The sequence below is a fragment of the Giraffa tippelskirchi genome, chromosome 13 (assembly GCF_054371585.1).
Source record: "Giraffa tippelskirchi isolate mGirTip1 chromosome 13, T2T-mGirTip1v1.2.pri, whole genome shotgun sequence".
NCBI classification, from domain to species: Eukaryota; Metazoa; Chordata; class Mammalia; order Artiodactyla; family Giraffidae; genus Giraffa; species Giraffa tippelskirchi.
This window is the reverse complement of record NC_137287.1, coordinates 1,029,228-1,044,716: the sequence shown is the minus strand read 5'-3', so window position 1 is coordinate 1,044,716 and position 15,489 is coordinate 1,029,228. Positions and strand designations below refer to the sequence as shown.

General features: G+C 57.9%; 1 protein-coding gene across 10 annotated transcripts in view; it reads right to left on the bottom strand.

The window, feature by feature from the left end:
* ELFN1 (extracellular leucine rich repeat and fibronectin type III domain containing 1) overlaps nt 1-15,489 on the bottom strand; it is a 121,616-nt gene that overhangs the window by 19,562 nt on the left and 86,565 nt on the right. For 8 of the 10 annotated variants that reach the window (XM_081552539.1, XM_081552538.1, XM_081552540.1 and 5 more), the window contains one exon: nt 5,353-5,504. The gene's annotated coding sequence lies outside the window, so the exon portion shown is untranslated. Of the gene's footprint in view, nt 1-5,352; nt 5,505-14,035; nt 14,146-14,256; nt 14,398-15,119; nt 15,211-15,489 lie in introns of all 10 variants that reach the window. The other 2 variants (XM_081552543.1, XM_081552542.1) reach the window with 2 other exon arrangements.

The window sequence follows — 15,489 nt, the reverse complement described above, 5'->3', positions numbered from 1 at the left end:
AGGGAGGCAGTGTGTCACTGTGGAGGGCGGGCGGGGCACAGGCCCCATATCGGGGCCATATCCGCACAGAGCAGTGTGTGCCCACGTGTACAGAATGTGGACATCCCGGGGGTGGGCGAGAAAGCGGAGGCACAGGTGGGGTGCCCCTCAGGGCCTCTCATTCACTTCAAAGAGCCCCCTAGCAGCCGCCATCACCCCATCATATGAAGAACAGAGAGGTTAAGCAACTTGCCCTTGATTGCACAGCTGCCCAGCACTGGGACCCATATTAAAATCTGGGGCCTACAGTGGGTCACCAGCACTGGTACCAAGGAGAGGGGTCAGAGGCAGAGGTCGGGTCTAAGAGGGAGGGGGCGAGAAGGAGCTCAGGCAGAAGGACCAAGCCTGTGGCAGGGGTGGAGACAGGAGCAGCAGGCAGGACACCCGGAGCCCTGGCCTGAAAGAGAAGGGGTCTCCAGGGCCTGCTCCTGCTGGTTCAGCTCAGAAACCGCGAGGGGCGCTTTCCAGAAGGAAATGAAAGGGAGCCGAGACGTGGGTCCTGGTGGCCTGGCCCCCAGCTGGAGGGACACAAAAGCCAAAGGGGGCTTTGCCAGAGGCAGGAGGGGGCATCGGGACCCAGGGCCCAAGAAGACTGTGGGGACGGGCAGCGCTGCTCCCCCATCCGGGGCAGCACTGTACAGGCTGACCAGGCCCTTGAACTTGGACACCCCTGCAGGTGGCAAGGGCGGCTTGGGGGAGGGGGAGCGGTACTGGGGGGGACCATCCTTGAGCTGAGCCCACTGGGCGGCAGGACCAGGCGTGGGTGGAGTGGGGAAGGATGCCCTCCATGACTCAGCTCACAAGTGCTGGCACATGGCCTTGCAAACACCACCAAGGCAGGGGCTACTGCCTGGAAACCAGTAGGCACCAAGTAAGCACACGGCAGAGATGAACTGTTTAGTGAGAACCAGTCAGGAGGCAATCGTGGACCACGGGGGGCAGAGAGAACGGGCTCAAGTTGTTACCCTGCTAACAAGGAACAGACTCAGCCAGCATAATCCTTTCCCTTCACCTCTCCTGCTTTCCCCCCTGAGATGCAGATATGATGACTGGAGGTGCAGCAGCCTTTGGGAGGCCATGAGGACAAATGCTGAGACTGGCCAAGGGGGAAGCGACAAGAAAGCTGAACTGCTGACAGTTTCCTTAGACTATGCCCCAGCCCCACCACCGCACTCTTTACAGGAGAGAAAAAGGAACCCCTTCGTGGGGCTCAACCACCCAAGTGTCAGGTTTCTGTCTTGTGCAGCCAAATTCAATCCCTAGCTGACACAGCGTAAAATACTGCTGAATAATTTCATTAGAAAGTTACTCTCAATTTAATCCTTTTCAGTGCTTCTGATTACATCAAGAGAAAGTCTCAGGTCAGGGCTAGCATGTCTTGAACACCTCTGCACACTTGCTGTTTTCCCTTTTTAATAAAGCGATAGAAGGCCTTGGGCTCTGAGCCTCCCCTGAGCCCCAGCATCCAACTAGAATTTAATAACATTGTTTTGTTTCCAGTGAATTTATTTTTATGATTATCAATTCTATTTATGGAAAAGGAGGCTTGTTTTCCATTTGTAGTAGTGCCATAAAACTTCCCTTTTAAATAAATGTATTTAAGTTTTTAAAAAGTAAATTTACTTAAGAAGAAAAACAGTAAGAATGCAGTCAGAGGGAAGGCGGGGGCAGGGGAGGGGGCGGTACGTGGGTGGCTGCTCCGGATGGTCTACGGATGGCCTGCCCCTGGGCTCTGCTGGATGCCCTGGGGGTGCGGGGGTTGAGACCAGCCCTGGACGCACAATGGGGCCTGGTCTCCGTTGTTTGTCCAGCCTGGGCTGGGAGTGGGTGGCTGGACCCCTGGCGCCAGGAATTTCTAAAAAGTGAAGCTCAGAGCTGTGGGCTGGGTGGTCAAGTGATGAGCTGTGGGCAGGGTTTTGAAGCCATCCTGGTAACCAAAGCCACTAACTCAAAGCCTCAGTTCCTTCCAGCCTGTCTGTGTGAGGCCCTGACTTCAAAAGCGGGGCCTCCAGGAGCGGGCGTGACCTTTTGCTAATTAGCTTGGGCTGTTTGCCCTGCAGCCGCCAGCTGATCTCTGGACAGCAGCTCCAACTCCAGCCACTGCCGCCTGTCACCTTCCGTCAGATAAATAACTCTGCTCCTTGGAGAGGTGCGGGGGTGGGGGGGTGGGGACCGAGACTGGCTGGGGGGCTGGGGGAGGGGCAGGGACGTGCGGGATTGGGGGGGGGCGTCCTGACAGTTGCTGGGTGGCAAGTCACCCCTATGTCACGCTGGCTCTGCTGGGGAGAGCATCACCCCCATTTCTCAAGAAAACCGAGGCCTGGAGAGGGGAGGGGTCTTACAGGGGGGCCCTGGGCTCCAGCTCCGCCGGCTCCCAGACCGCCCCCTGCAGCCCAGGGAGGCCCACGGGGGCTCTGTCCCTGGTGCTGAACACGGGGCCAGCCCAGAGCGGGCCCTGCCCAATGGGTCACCTGGGGTCATCAGAACGCTCAGAAGGTCCCTCCTGGACTCTTAGTCACTGCTTCAATAAAAGCAACTTCTAGGGACGAGGCCTTTGGACCAGGAAGCGGAGGAAGAAGGAGGCAAGAATAGACTGAGAAGGTTCAAGTCACTAAATGACAAGATGTTCTCTCTGGAAGGGATCCGGGAACAACCGCCCAACCCCCAGGTGCCCGGGGAAGACGAGGGCAGGGCCTGGCTCCTCTGCCAGGCCCGCAGGGGCCCCGCCATCTGCTTTGCCACCTGCCTTCTCAGGTGGGGCGGGGCTGGGAAACACCCATCCATTCATCCCACAGACGCTCATTCAGTGTCTGCCTCCCGCCAGGCTCGGTGGAACCCGCAGCCTGGGCCGGGCGCGAGGGCTCAGGGCCAGGGCAGGGGGACCCCCACCAGCTCAGGCAAGCCCGGACCTGAAGAACCTGCCATGAGCTGGGAGGGGCAGGCGCCTGCGGGAAGGGACGAGCTAGCGTTCCTGGAACGTGATGGACCAAAGACGCTCGGGTTCATGCTTGGGGTGGGCCAGGGGGTGGGGAGAGGGTGCCCTGAGCGCCTGCCGGACGTGGGGCAGTTGACATGTCCCCACTGAGGCTCTCCTTATGCGGGAGGATAAGGATATTATCACCACCTCACAGGTTTAAAAAACGGGAGATCGTAAGTGAAGTAAGTCAGAAGGAGGACGATTCCCGTAGGATCCCACGTATGTGGAATCTAAAATGTGACACAAATGAATTCACCTGTGAAACAGACTCAGAATGGAGGCCAGACTGCGCTGCCAAGGAGTCGGGTGGAGGAGGATGGGGAGTCCGGGGCTACCAGACGCAGACTAGGACATTCAGAATGGACAGGCACGGAGGAGCTAACAGCACAGGGAGCTGTATTCAGTATCCTGGGATGAACCCCCATGGGAAAGCACGCACGCGCATACACACACACGTGATTCAATCACTTTTCTGTTCAGCAGAAGCTAATACATTGTAAATCAAATATACTTCAATGAATTTGTTTTAAAATGGGACATCAGAGGTGGTGAGTGACCTCTCCAGCGTTTTACATCCACAACTCGGCCGAGTGGGTCTTGCCCGACACCAAGATGGCTGCAGAGACCCCAGCGCCTTGGGGAGAGCAGAGGCTCAGGCTGAGAAAGGACTGAGCCGATGCCGGAGCCTCAGCCAAACCCCGGCTGACGGGCACCCCCGTGGCCATGCCAGCCCTGACTGGGGTCAGGACCCCGAGTCCACCCAGCCAGGCCCAGAGTGTCCATGCTCCACCACCTGTGTGGACAGAGCCACTGCTGTGAGTCTCAGTCTGGACGCCGGTGGGGGTCTCAGGCTAGTATGTGGTCAGAGCTGACCCCTCCCCAGACAGTCCTGTCTTCTCAACAAGCCCATGCAGAAGGTCCTCGGGGACTGCATCACGTTTCAGGTGGGACCTGAGGCCCACTGAGGGCAGGTGCTGATCAGCGTCACACGGAGTTGGTGGCTGTGACGGTCGGAGCCCAGTCCACCCACCCCACCTCCTTAACGACATCAGCTAAAGTGGCGAGGCCTTGGCCCAGCACGACCTGCGGGTCCTCACGCCCGCCCTCTCCCTGACCTGGGGGCGGGGTCTCCACCCAGCACCATGACCAGGCTCTGGTGAACAGCAGGCACTTGATGGCCGTCTGAAGAATGAGGGACGAGTAGTGGCCAGGTGGCTGAACCCCACGATCTGGGCCCAGCCCAGCTCTCCACCCCGCCCCGCCCACCAGGTCCAGCCCCCTGCGCCTGCACGCTGATCCCCACCCAGGCCAGGCCTGCCCAGAGCCCGCTGCCTCGGTTCCCGGCGGTGGGTCGTCCCCATTCTCCGCGCCCCTCCAGAGCCGTCCCCAGAGGCCTCCGTCTAAAGCCACGGAGAAGCCTGGGGAGTGTGTGATGGGGGCGGACACCTTGCAAACTCCCCAACGCCTCCTGTCACCACCAGTGACAGTCAGCAGAGCGTAAGGTCATGGTCACTTTCAATGAGCTCAGCTTACAGAATTCTCTATACAGCAGAGTACAGCAGGCAACGGTCTATGACAGACACCCCAAACCTGAAGTCCGTGCACAGCACCCCTGCCAGTCCAGGGAGACGACAGTGTGTCCGTTGGCCCAGACGCCCCACGGCACAGGCCCCGGGGCCACGTCAAAGCTGCCGAGTCAGAGGCCTGGGAAGTACCCGCGGCCCGAGGAACTGAGACACTGCCCAAAGAGGGCGCGTCCGCGACTTTGGAGACGGCCTGTCCCGCTACCGTCCCGCCGGAACGAGGCAGCCAGCAGACACGCACTGCTGGTCACTGAACACCCGGCCACTGGCAGGCAGCTCCGACCCCCTCAACTCACTGGGGCGTTCAGCCCAGCGCCCGTCTTCAGGATAAAGAGCCTGTCTGCAAGCAGACACGAGTCCCGTGAACACGCACCGGCCTCACGGTGGGAATGGCGATGTACGCTCCAACCCGACGCTGCATCCGCTGCCACAAAGCAGGAGGACGAAACCTCCTTTAACCCATAGGGCACTGGCCGCCCCGTCGGGGAAGGACGCGGACAGACCACTCCCAGGTCTCCTAAAGCCCCGAGCTCCTCCTGTCGGGTCCGAGGGGTCCCTGAAGCCTTGGCCATCTCCTTCCTGGGGCGGGCATCGCCGCTGCAGGAGTCAAGACGCTGAAGGCTGAACATTTCTGTAGGACGGCGGATCTCACAGGCCTGCAACCCGCCCACGACCCAGCACCCCTGCCTCCAGGTCGCAGGACTTGCCCTGCCCCCCTCGTCCAGATGGCCCACGAGGCGAGGCGGCCCTTACCTTCAGCTCAGGGCCCGCCGGTGAGCTGGCCCATCTGCGGAGCCCAAGTTGGTGGACTCCTCCCCGTGGGGGTCGCGGGCATCACCTCCTCATTCCAGGACACACAGGGAGATGGGGGTCCAGGCAGGACACAGGGTCTCCGGCAGCTCCTGCTGTGTGGAGATAGAGCGAGCGGAGGTGAGAAGGACGTGGGGGCTTCTGGAAGACCCCACCAGCCAGGCACACGGAAGCCTCTGCCCTGAGCGCGCCTGCACGTGGATCACGGAAGAGAAAGGCCGGGGCTTCTGGTACTCGAGGAGGGCAGAGGGCAGGGCCGACCCAGAAACGGAGGCGACAGAACCTCGGAGTTCAGACCGGCTGGGCCTGTGGTCGCTGCTGGGGCTCCAGCCCGCTCCACTGTGCGGTGGCCCAGACACTGGGCAGGGGCCCCCAAACAGAAGCCTTAGAGCCATGCCAGGCTCAGGCTGGTGCTTAGGAAGTCAGTTTACAGCCTGAGCCCCTGCACCTGCCCACCAGCTGTGATCGGTCATCCACCACCTCCCTGGACCGACCGCAGCAGTCCCTGAGCGCCCTCCCAGCCTCGAGAGCCCTCACTGGATCCCTCTTTGCAGGCAGGGAAACTGAGGCAGGGGGCGCCTCTTGCAGGGAGGGGGGCATAGAACGGAGACGCAGTGAGAAGCCGGGCGCCTTGCTCTCAGCCTTTCTGACTGAAGGCCTGTGTGTCCCACCAACTCCTGGCTGAGGGCAAGGGGGCTGCCCAGAGACGGTGGTGTCTTTGGGACAAGTGGTTTCTGGGAGTAAGGGGGGCCCTGGTACAGGGCCCTAGCCCCTGGAAGCCTGGCAGTGACCCTCAGGAGGGCCTGGGCAAGAGCCAAGGGGGTCCCCAGGCTGTCGGCCTGAAGCCCCCCTTCACTGCAAGCCCCCCAGGCTCCGGGGCTGGGGGGGACGCCTGTCTGCTAGAGTGTGTGCAAATAGATGAGTGAGTGGCGTGTAATTACCTAAAATTGTTGGTTAGAAGCGGATGTAAATAACCAAAAAATATGTGGGGAAGTGGGGGGAATGCTCTTCAATTAGACTTAATTACTTAACAGCTAATTGAAATAATAATGGCTTCATTTGAATATGTTAATGAGCCCGAACCTGCCTAGGAAAAGGTAATTGGAATAAAAATAGAACGCGGGGGCTCAGAAGCTCCCAAGAGGCTTCCTGGCCGAGCCAAAGCTGGGGGACCAGGGGCAGGAGGCCAAGCCGCTCCCACCCACAGCCTCTGCCCACCCAGGGTGGCCTCCGCTCTCCTCTCCCGGGTCTGGGGGACCCTGACCACCGCAGCTCAGCCTTCCAGCTGCCCGGAGCAGGCAGAGGGGCTGCCTCGCCCACCAGGCCCCAGAGGAGAGGCAGAGAGGCCCACATGCTGAGTGCCTGCTGTATACCCAGTCCTGATTACAGATGAGGAAGGCCGGGGACCCCACCCTGCCGTCTGGGCAGCGCCGGGCACGACCAGGACAGGGTTTCCAGCCGCCCTGACGTCCAGCACAGCTGACCAGGGCGGAGCGGGCCCCGGCTCACAGGCGTGTGAGGAGAAGCAGGCCAGCAGCCGGTCCTGTGCTCACACCGCTCCACTGGCATCGCCTGCAGACCACGGTCACCCGGGTGCACACGCATGCACACCCTCCCAGGCCCGCGTGTGCCCACACACTCACCGCACTTCACTGAAACTCAGCCCCAGCCAGCGTCCCCCTGCGCGGACCACGGGGAGGTGGACCACCCCCGCCTGCCTCTGACCACACTCGGTCTTTCCGAAGCAGCCCAGAGCACCGCCTGGGGCCTGGCGGGAGGCCGCTCTGGGGCTGAGTCCATCCCAGTTTCAAGATGGCGCTTGTGCTGCTACCGGAAAAATCACGGGCCTGGACAGCTCAGAGATGCTGGACTCGCTGGAACGAGGCGGGCGGAGCTCGGGTGAGGCCAGGGACTGAGGGTGTGGCTCGGAGACCCGGGGAAGGGGGCGGAGGGCGCCCCGACAGATCCGCTGACCCGTGTGACCTCGGCAAGCCTCAGCTCCCCCTCCGAACTACAGGGATGACAGTGACCACCTCTCGCTGGCCACCACCCAGGCTGCTCTGAACCCACAGGCCTCAGGGCCCCAAAAGCCCCAGAGACCCCCTGGGTTGGAGGGGTTGAAGGTGACAATCGCCCCCCCGGCCGGCCTGCCCGGGCAGGTGCGCACACACGTGATGCTGGGGGCTCACCAGGGGCCCCGAAGGCCTCCCGGGGGCTCTGAGTCTCCGACTCACTGAGGCCGACCTGCGCCAGGCTTCTCAGGTGGGAGAGCGGGCCCCAAACCTCCCTCAGCTGCCCCAGGGGCCTCGCGGCTGTGCCCACCCCCCGGACAGGTGACCTGGGGGCCACACGGGGGGGTGTGGCCCGAGGCCTCCCTTCTGAGGGGCGCCGTGCACACGGTCAGGTGGTTGAGTAGGGGCCCGGCAGCCTCCTGCGTCCGGATGCCCCAGCGGCAGCAGAGGTGGATGGCGGGGGGCGGGGGGCGGGGTCCCCAACCCTCCTCCACGGACGGAGCAACGCGTCCCCCGCAGACGTCAGTCTGGGTGAGGGTGGGACAGAGGAAAGGCCCAAACTTGACATTTGCATTTCAAGCACTTATATCAGCAAAACAAATACCAGTAATTATACCATTTGCATATTTTCTGCGATGATTGTTCGGGGAGGGGAGGAGGGGCTCCTGCTGATGCCAGCAGCCCAGCCTCCCCGCAGCTGCGTCGCCCCCCCCCAGGCCCTCTCCTCCTCCCCACACCCACCACGGGGCCGGGGGCCGGGGGCGCAGGGACTCCGGGCGGCAGGAAATGTCCTGTTCCACCCGGGCCTGCCTCACGGGTCTGGCGGGTCTGGAGCCAGACCCCGCCTGTGAAGTGGGCCCAGGGTGCATCCCCCCAGACCCGCCAAGCTCAGGCTCGACTCTCACGCAGATGCTCCGCGGCCTCTCCTCTGCCCCCGGCGTGTGCGCTCCCCCTCACAAAGGCCTCCGCCCCAACCTGACCCCACTGCCCCGCATCCGGAAGACCAGCCACCCTCTCCGCCTCGCTGGGCCTGGCACGCAGCAGGCTCAGCTGTGGGGCGCTGCCACCCCAGGCCCCTGTGGTCCGCGCACCTGCCAGGCACCTACTCTGCACCAAGGGCTGGGGAAGGGCGCTGTCCTGGTGCCGACCCCACAGAGAGGGCAGGGACCCCCGACTCAGAGGGGACTCGTGGGCTGGGGGATAGGACTGGCGGGGGAAGAGGGCATGAACTGAGCGGCCCAGCCCCTCCCTGGCAGCTGCTGTGGGCGGTGCCCTCCTGGGGCGTCCAGGGGGCAGGGGTGCCCACACGGTCTCAGTTCCCTCCTGCCTCTGGGGGGCTCCTCCATTCCTCAGCACCCCCACCTCCCTCCGCCGCCTGCTGAGCTGGACAGACGGCAGATGCCCCCTCCTCCCTCAAGGCTCCAGTTGGGGCCCTTCTGGGCAGGGGTCCCGGAGCTCATCCCAGGCTGGGGACCCATGAAGGGGGCCGGTGGCTTCTCCCTGCTCTGTTGGGTCCTCGGTGTGGAGTGGCTGGTTTCCAATGGAGGGCAAGTCCAGGAGGGAGCAGGCGGGAGGGGGCCCAGCAGCACCTCAGGCCTGCAGGGAGAACAGGGCAGGGCAGGCAGCCGCTCGGACAGGCCGAGGGGCACCGGAACCCTGCTGGGCAGCACTCTCCAGACCTGCTCCCTGGGTCGGAAGTGGACACGGGGCTCTGCGTGTCGGCCACCCAGCTCAGTCTGGGGCGCTGAGGAAGGGGTCGGATGTCCCCAGCCCATCAGAGCTGGAGTCCCTGAACAGTGACTGCAACAGCAGGGACAAGACCAGGCAGCCCCCACCCTGCCCTGCCAGGCGGGCACCTCGGTCTTGTCACCCTGGCCTCCGGACAGAGAACCAAGGCTCAGAGGACTCAGTCCACACAGGGGAGCCGGGACCTGTGCCCGGCCAGCCTGGCCCCCTCCCCACCCCCCACCCTGCTTTCTGCAGGACTCGCTCCCGTGAGGGCACCCAGAGGACAGGGGTCATCAGTGCCAACCCCCTGCAGACGGGGAAATTCAGTCCCAGACGCAGGCAGAGACTGGGGCCCGGGATCACCCAGGATGCTCCGCAGCCAGCCTGACAGCTCTTTGCTTCTGACTTAAAGTCAGGCAGCGGCAGCAAGGGACGCGGTAATTACAGCTCCCAGGCTGGCTGCAGACACACCGCCTCCCCCCCTCCCTTTAATCTCTTCCCACTCAGCCCCGCCGAAGGCCGGGGCCCCAGGCTTGGAAGTGCAAATGAGGCCCCTTCCCCCTTTAACTGCGAGCAGCAATTAACTCCTCACTTCACACCCCACAGCCCCACAAATTCCAGATGGAGTAAACAGTTAAATATGAAATATTACACCATAAAAAAAAGTGGATGAAAACAGAATTCAATACTTAGCAGTCCTCAGGAGGGAGACAGGCTTTCCAAGCTCTGAAGGGATAGAATCAATTGCACAAGACAGAGACAGATCTGACCATATAAAAATAAGGTAAAAGAACATTAAAAAAAAAAAATGTAAGATGTACAACATACAGGGAAAACTATGTATAGCAACTGTGACAGAAATGATAACTTCATTATGTAAAGAATTCAAATTGATTAGGGAACCACTAACAATGTATAAACAAACGGGTAGAGAACAGCCACAAAGGAGAAAACACAGTTGGTTAACAAACACATGAGACAGTGTTCAACTTCTTGCATAATTAGGGAAATGCAAATTTTTTAAATTACACTGAGACACCATATAGGCTCATCAAATAAACAGTGATCTAAAAACTACCACCACCAAAAAAAAAAAAAAGGGGCAACTAAAGATATGGTGAAACTGGCACAATTTTTTTGGAAAGTCATTTGGCAATACAGATAAAAAGTTTCTTAAGTGTGCATAGCTTATAGCAGACAAGAGGCTTAATAGTGAAGCTAAAACTTTCCCTTTGAGATCAAGGACAACACATGGATGCCTGCTACCACCACTTCTATTCAAAACTGCACTAGTGGGTTCAGCCATTGCAATAAGGCCAGAAAAAGAAATTAAAATGATATGACTCAGAAAGGGAGAAACAACTCTAGTTATTCACAGGTGTTACATAAAAAAATCCCAAAGAATGTATAAATGCAGTGATGGATGACGAACTTAGAGCACTAGATATAAAATCCATATTCAAATGTAAAGCGAATTTCTATACATCTGTAGTAAGCAGAACATGAACACTTATTAAAATTCAACACTGCAAGTTGATCCACAGATTCTATGCAATCACAATCAAAATCCTAGAAATTTTTCTTTGTGGAACCTGACAAGCTGACTCTGAAATTTATATGGAAGAGCCAAGGGCCTAGAATGGTCCTAAGCAAGAACAAGGTGGAGTGGAGGTGTGGCAGGATTACTCATCAGTAGTTCATTCCCGAAGCACAGCAACTGAAAGAGCTCACGGTACGAGATCAGAAAATGGACCCGCGAACCAGAACAGAGAGCTCCCACACTGACCTAGGCACCAGCCTGTGTTATCACAAAGGAGACCAGTAAATCAAGAAACTAGATATCTGGGCGGAAAATGAAATCAGACCCCTACCTCACACCACATGAAAAATCAATTCCAGGTTGATTACAGACCTCAATGAGAAAAGAAGAACTCTGTATCTAAGGAGATAACAGAAGAAATACACTGACAACCTGGAAGCAAGGAAGGTCTACCTTCCCTTGGAACCACACAAGAACATGTTGATAAACTTCCCCCCATAAAAGTGAAGAATTCCAGGGGCTTTCCTGGTGGCTCAGTGGTAAAGAATCTACCTGCCAATGCAGGAGATGTGGGTTCGATCCCTGGGTCAGGAAGATCCCCTGGAGGAGGGCATGGCGACCCACTCCAGTCTTCTTGCCTGGAGAATCCCCATGGACAGAGGAGCCTGGTGGGCAGCAGGCCACGGGGTCACAGAGAGATGCAACTGAGCACACACACGTGTACAATGCATACGTGAAAGCTGCTTTAAGAACAGATCTTACAAAAAGTCCTCACCACAAGAAGAAATTTAAAGTGAAGAATTCCTGCTCTTAAAAAACAACATAATAAAAACTCAAGTCACAGATATTTGAAGACAGCCTTCTATCTGTTCTAACGGTGAGATGGTTGGATGGCATCACCAGCTCAATGGACATGAATCTGAGCAAACTCCGGGAGATAGTGAAGGACGGGGAAGCCTGGTGTGCTGCAGTTCGTGCGGTTGCAGAGAGTCAGACACGACTTAGCAACTGAACAACAATCTACCCTGAGGAAAGGCCATTTCATCCCAAATCTATGGACAACTCCTACAGATTCGAGAGGAAAATACAGGCGCCTCAGTAATATAGGAAATGGAGAGAGGTCTTGAAAAGGCATTTCCCAAATGAGGACATCCAAATGGCTCCAGAAACATCAAACCATGAAGGATGCTCAACTTCATTATTTATGGAGACAGAAAAGCTTCAGAAGTCTCAGGAGTGTTGTGCTGGGGACGTGGTGAAACAGGAAGACATCCTCTGCTCCGGGGGCCGTTTCACCATCACACCGAGGAGGAGACCGGCGCACGCCTGTACGCTCCGAGAGCAGAGACCCCACCCCAGGCTGGACGCTCAGACTACGGCACTCACACAACCAGACACACACAGGTTTATCACAGCCCCAAAGCGGGAACCAGCCTGATCCAGGCCTAGAAAGGGATGCTCTCTACAGCCATGAAAAGCCACCCGTGATGAAGGGATAAATCGTCCCCAAGTGCCACTGACCAAATGAACGCCGTCAAAAAGACTCTGGACGCAGGGGTTACATCTATGTAACGTACAGACATGGGCCATCCCAGAATGCATCGTCTGGGGATGCTGGTCGCTGTGTGTGGGAATGACAAGAGGGCTGTATCACACAGAAGCTCTTGGAAGGGCTCCCGGGGGCTGGTGATGTTCCATCGCAGTCTCTCAACCTTGACTGTGGCTGTGCAGTGCCCACACAATGATCATCGTTTCCATGTTCAGACCTGTCTCGGGAGCTCTTCCGCACACACTACTCACTGCAAGGATGTGTGCATGCTCAGGTACTCAGTCCTGCCCGACTCTTTACAACCCCATGCGCTGTAGCCCGCCAGGCTACTCTCTTCATGGGATTCTCCACGAAAGAACACTGGCGTGGGTTGCCATGACCTCCTCAAGGGGATCTTCCCGACGCAGGGATTGAACCGCTGTCTCCTGCATTGGTAGGCGGACTCTTTTACCAAGTCAGTGACAGTCACTCAGTCGTGTCCAACTCTGCGACCCCATGGACTGTAGCCCACTGGGCTCCTCTGTCCATGGGATTCTCCAGGCAAGAATGCTGGAGTGGATTTCCATTCCCTTCTCCTGGGGATCTTCCCAACCCAGGGATCGAACCTGGGTCTCCCACATTGCAGGCAGATTCTTTACCATCTGAGCCACCTGGGAAGCCCATCTGACAATTTGAAAAAGTCCCGGGAGTGGGGGAGGAGAGTCCAGCCCTTGGGCCAACTGTCTTCCTCCCAAGAACCTATCATAAAGAAATAATCCCAAAGAGGAACCGGGCCAAAGATTTCCACTACCTCTTAATATAGAAGAGAAAAAAACTGGAAACCACCTAAGTGTTTGATCTGAGAAGGACTGTGAATCAGTTACGGGACACCCTCACTAAATACTGCACCATCATTTTAATAATGCTGATGAGAATTTTGCAGCTTGGAAACTGCTCAAGATCTGCGAATGATCAGAGCCAAGAAGTTCACTCCCAGACGGACAGAGACATGAACATACACCCGCAAAACACACGTGCAAGGGTGTTCTGAGCCACACCACGCAGAGCGGCCCATGCTGGAAACAACGCTCATCAGTGCCAGAAGTGACCGGCAGCTGTGGCGGCCGCACACCCGGGAATATTACACAGCACTGAAGATGGAGGGGTCATCACGTCCAACAGAGGAAAGGGACTGACAGACTGGGGCGGCCACACACCCGGGAACATTACACAGCAGTGAAGATGGAGGGGCCGTCACGTCCAACAGAGGAATGTGATTCTCACGAGTGAAACGTGTGACAAAAGCCAGACGTGAAGAGTGTTATCTGTGATTCCATTTACACAACGTGCGAAAACGAGACAAAACTATGCTTGTTGTTCGGTCGCTCGGTCGTGTCTGACTCTCTGACCCCGTGGACTGTAGTCGCCAGGCCCTTCCATCCACGGACTCCCAGGCAAGAATACTGCCATGTGCTGCCACTTCCTACTCTGGAGGGTCTTCCCGACCCAGGGGTCAAATCCACCTCTCCTGCATTGGCAGGCGGGTTCTTTATCACTGAGCCACCAGCAAAGTCCGTCAAAACGATGCCGCTAGAAGCCAAAACTGTGGTCACCCTTGGGCAGGGCATGACCCCGAAAGGCCAAGAGGTGACTTCCAGGAGCTGGTGGGTTCTTCCTCTTGACAGAGGCGCTGGTTACACTTTATGAAAAATTCAGTAACAGTGCCTTGGGGTCTGTGCACGTCTCTGTAGGGAAGTTATGTTTCAGTTTGTTGTGTTTTTTTCTAAGGGTGATTGATACCAACACTCTGTGACAAACCTTCATCCGCAAATGAAGTAAAGCCCAGGCCATTCTCCAGAGTGCTGAACGGCTCATCTCTAGATGGTGGAACCACAGTTCATTTCTCCTTTGAGCATTTTCCTAATTTGCTTTAGAGAAGAAATAGTTATCTTTGGAAATAAAAAAATAATTGGGAAATAATACACTATTACATATATTAAAATGCTGGGCGAAAAAAAAAAAGTGCTGGTGCTAATTACCGTTTTGCAATCCAGGATGGCCTGATGCTTTCGATGTTGGGGGAGAACTCAGGGCTGACGCTAACGTGCCCGGGACCCTCACCCCACCTTCTGCGGCTGCAGCCCCATCACTCCTCGGCCGACAGGAGCTGACGCGCTAATCTGCTGAGCAAAGGCAGAGCCAGCTCGGAGGGTGCAAAGCAGGACAGAAAACCTCAGCGCAGGGGTGGCGGGAACCCTGGGGAGCTAGGGGCCTGATGAGTCGTATGTAAGAGCTGTAAATCTGATAAGTGCTTATTAGAAGTATGAGAATGAGGCTTCAAATGTGCTTGTTTGCCTGAAATGATGGCTGAGGTGCCCTCAGATTCTAACTGGCTAAACGCGGTAAGCTGTTCCACTGTAGGGGCAAAGTTTAAAAAAAAAAATACATCTAGACACAAGAGAGATCCCCAGAAGAGCCTGTCACTGTCCTGGGGGCTCCAGAAAACACTCCTTAGAAACTGGTCAGAAAAGCAGCTGGACCCTCACACCCTCTGCCATCTGTCCGCTGACTCCGGCTCCTCCCTCAAGGCCGTCCGGGACCCCAGCCCCCGGGCCCACCCGGCCAGCTGAGCTCTGAGCTGGTGCGGGGAGCCCCACGGGCGCTGTGTGCCAGGCCTCATTCTGTCTTCACTCAGCCCAGGCACATGACCCCGGTTCGGGACCCAGACAGCAGGTGAGCACCGAGGTGAGCGCAGCCTGCCAAGATTCCCCTTCACCCCCCGCCAGCCCGGCAGCCTGGGACGGGCGCCACCTCCCTGAGGGCCTGGCACCCGGCAGGGAGGCCCGTGAGCCCCAGCCCGGCTAACACCTGCTTGGGCCGATCTGCCGACGATGACACATACCCTCCCCGTTCACGATGGCAACCCTGATAAGAGGAGGAAAGAGGCACATTCCAGAAGAATATGGTGGGGGGCAGGCAGACTCTTGAAAGGACTGGAAATCAGAGAGGAAACAAATGCGCCTGCGGTGAGCTGTCCTCCTCCCGCTGGGAGCCCTTCTGACAGATGAGCCCACAGTCTCGGGGCCCCATGGCCAGCGGGCAGGAGTCGGGCAGGAACCCGACCCCAAACACTCCCACCAGAGCCCTGCCTTCGCATGGGCAGTGGACCCGACACTCAGCGCCAGCAGAGACGAGGTAGCGGGGGCTTGGCGAGGCCAGGGACTGGGCTCCTGGTCTGTGCACACCCCCAGCAGGGTGGATGGGCAGAAGGT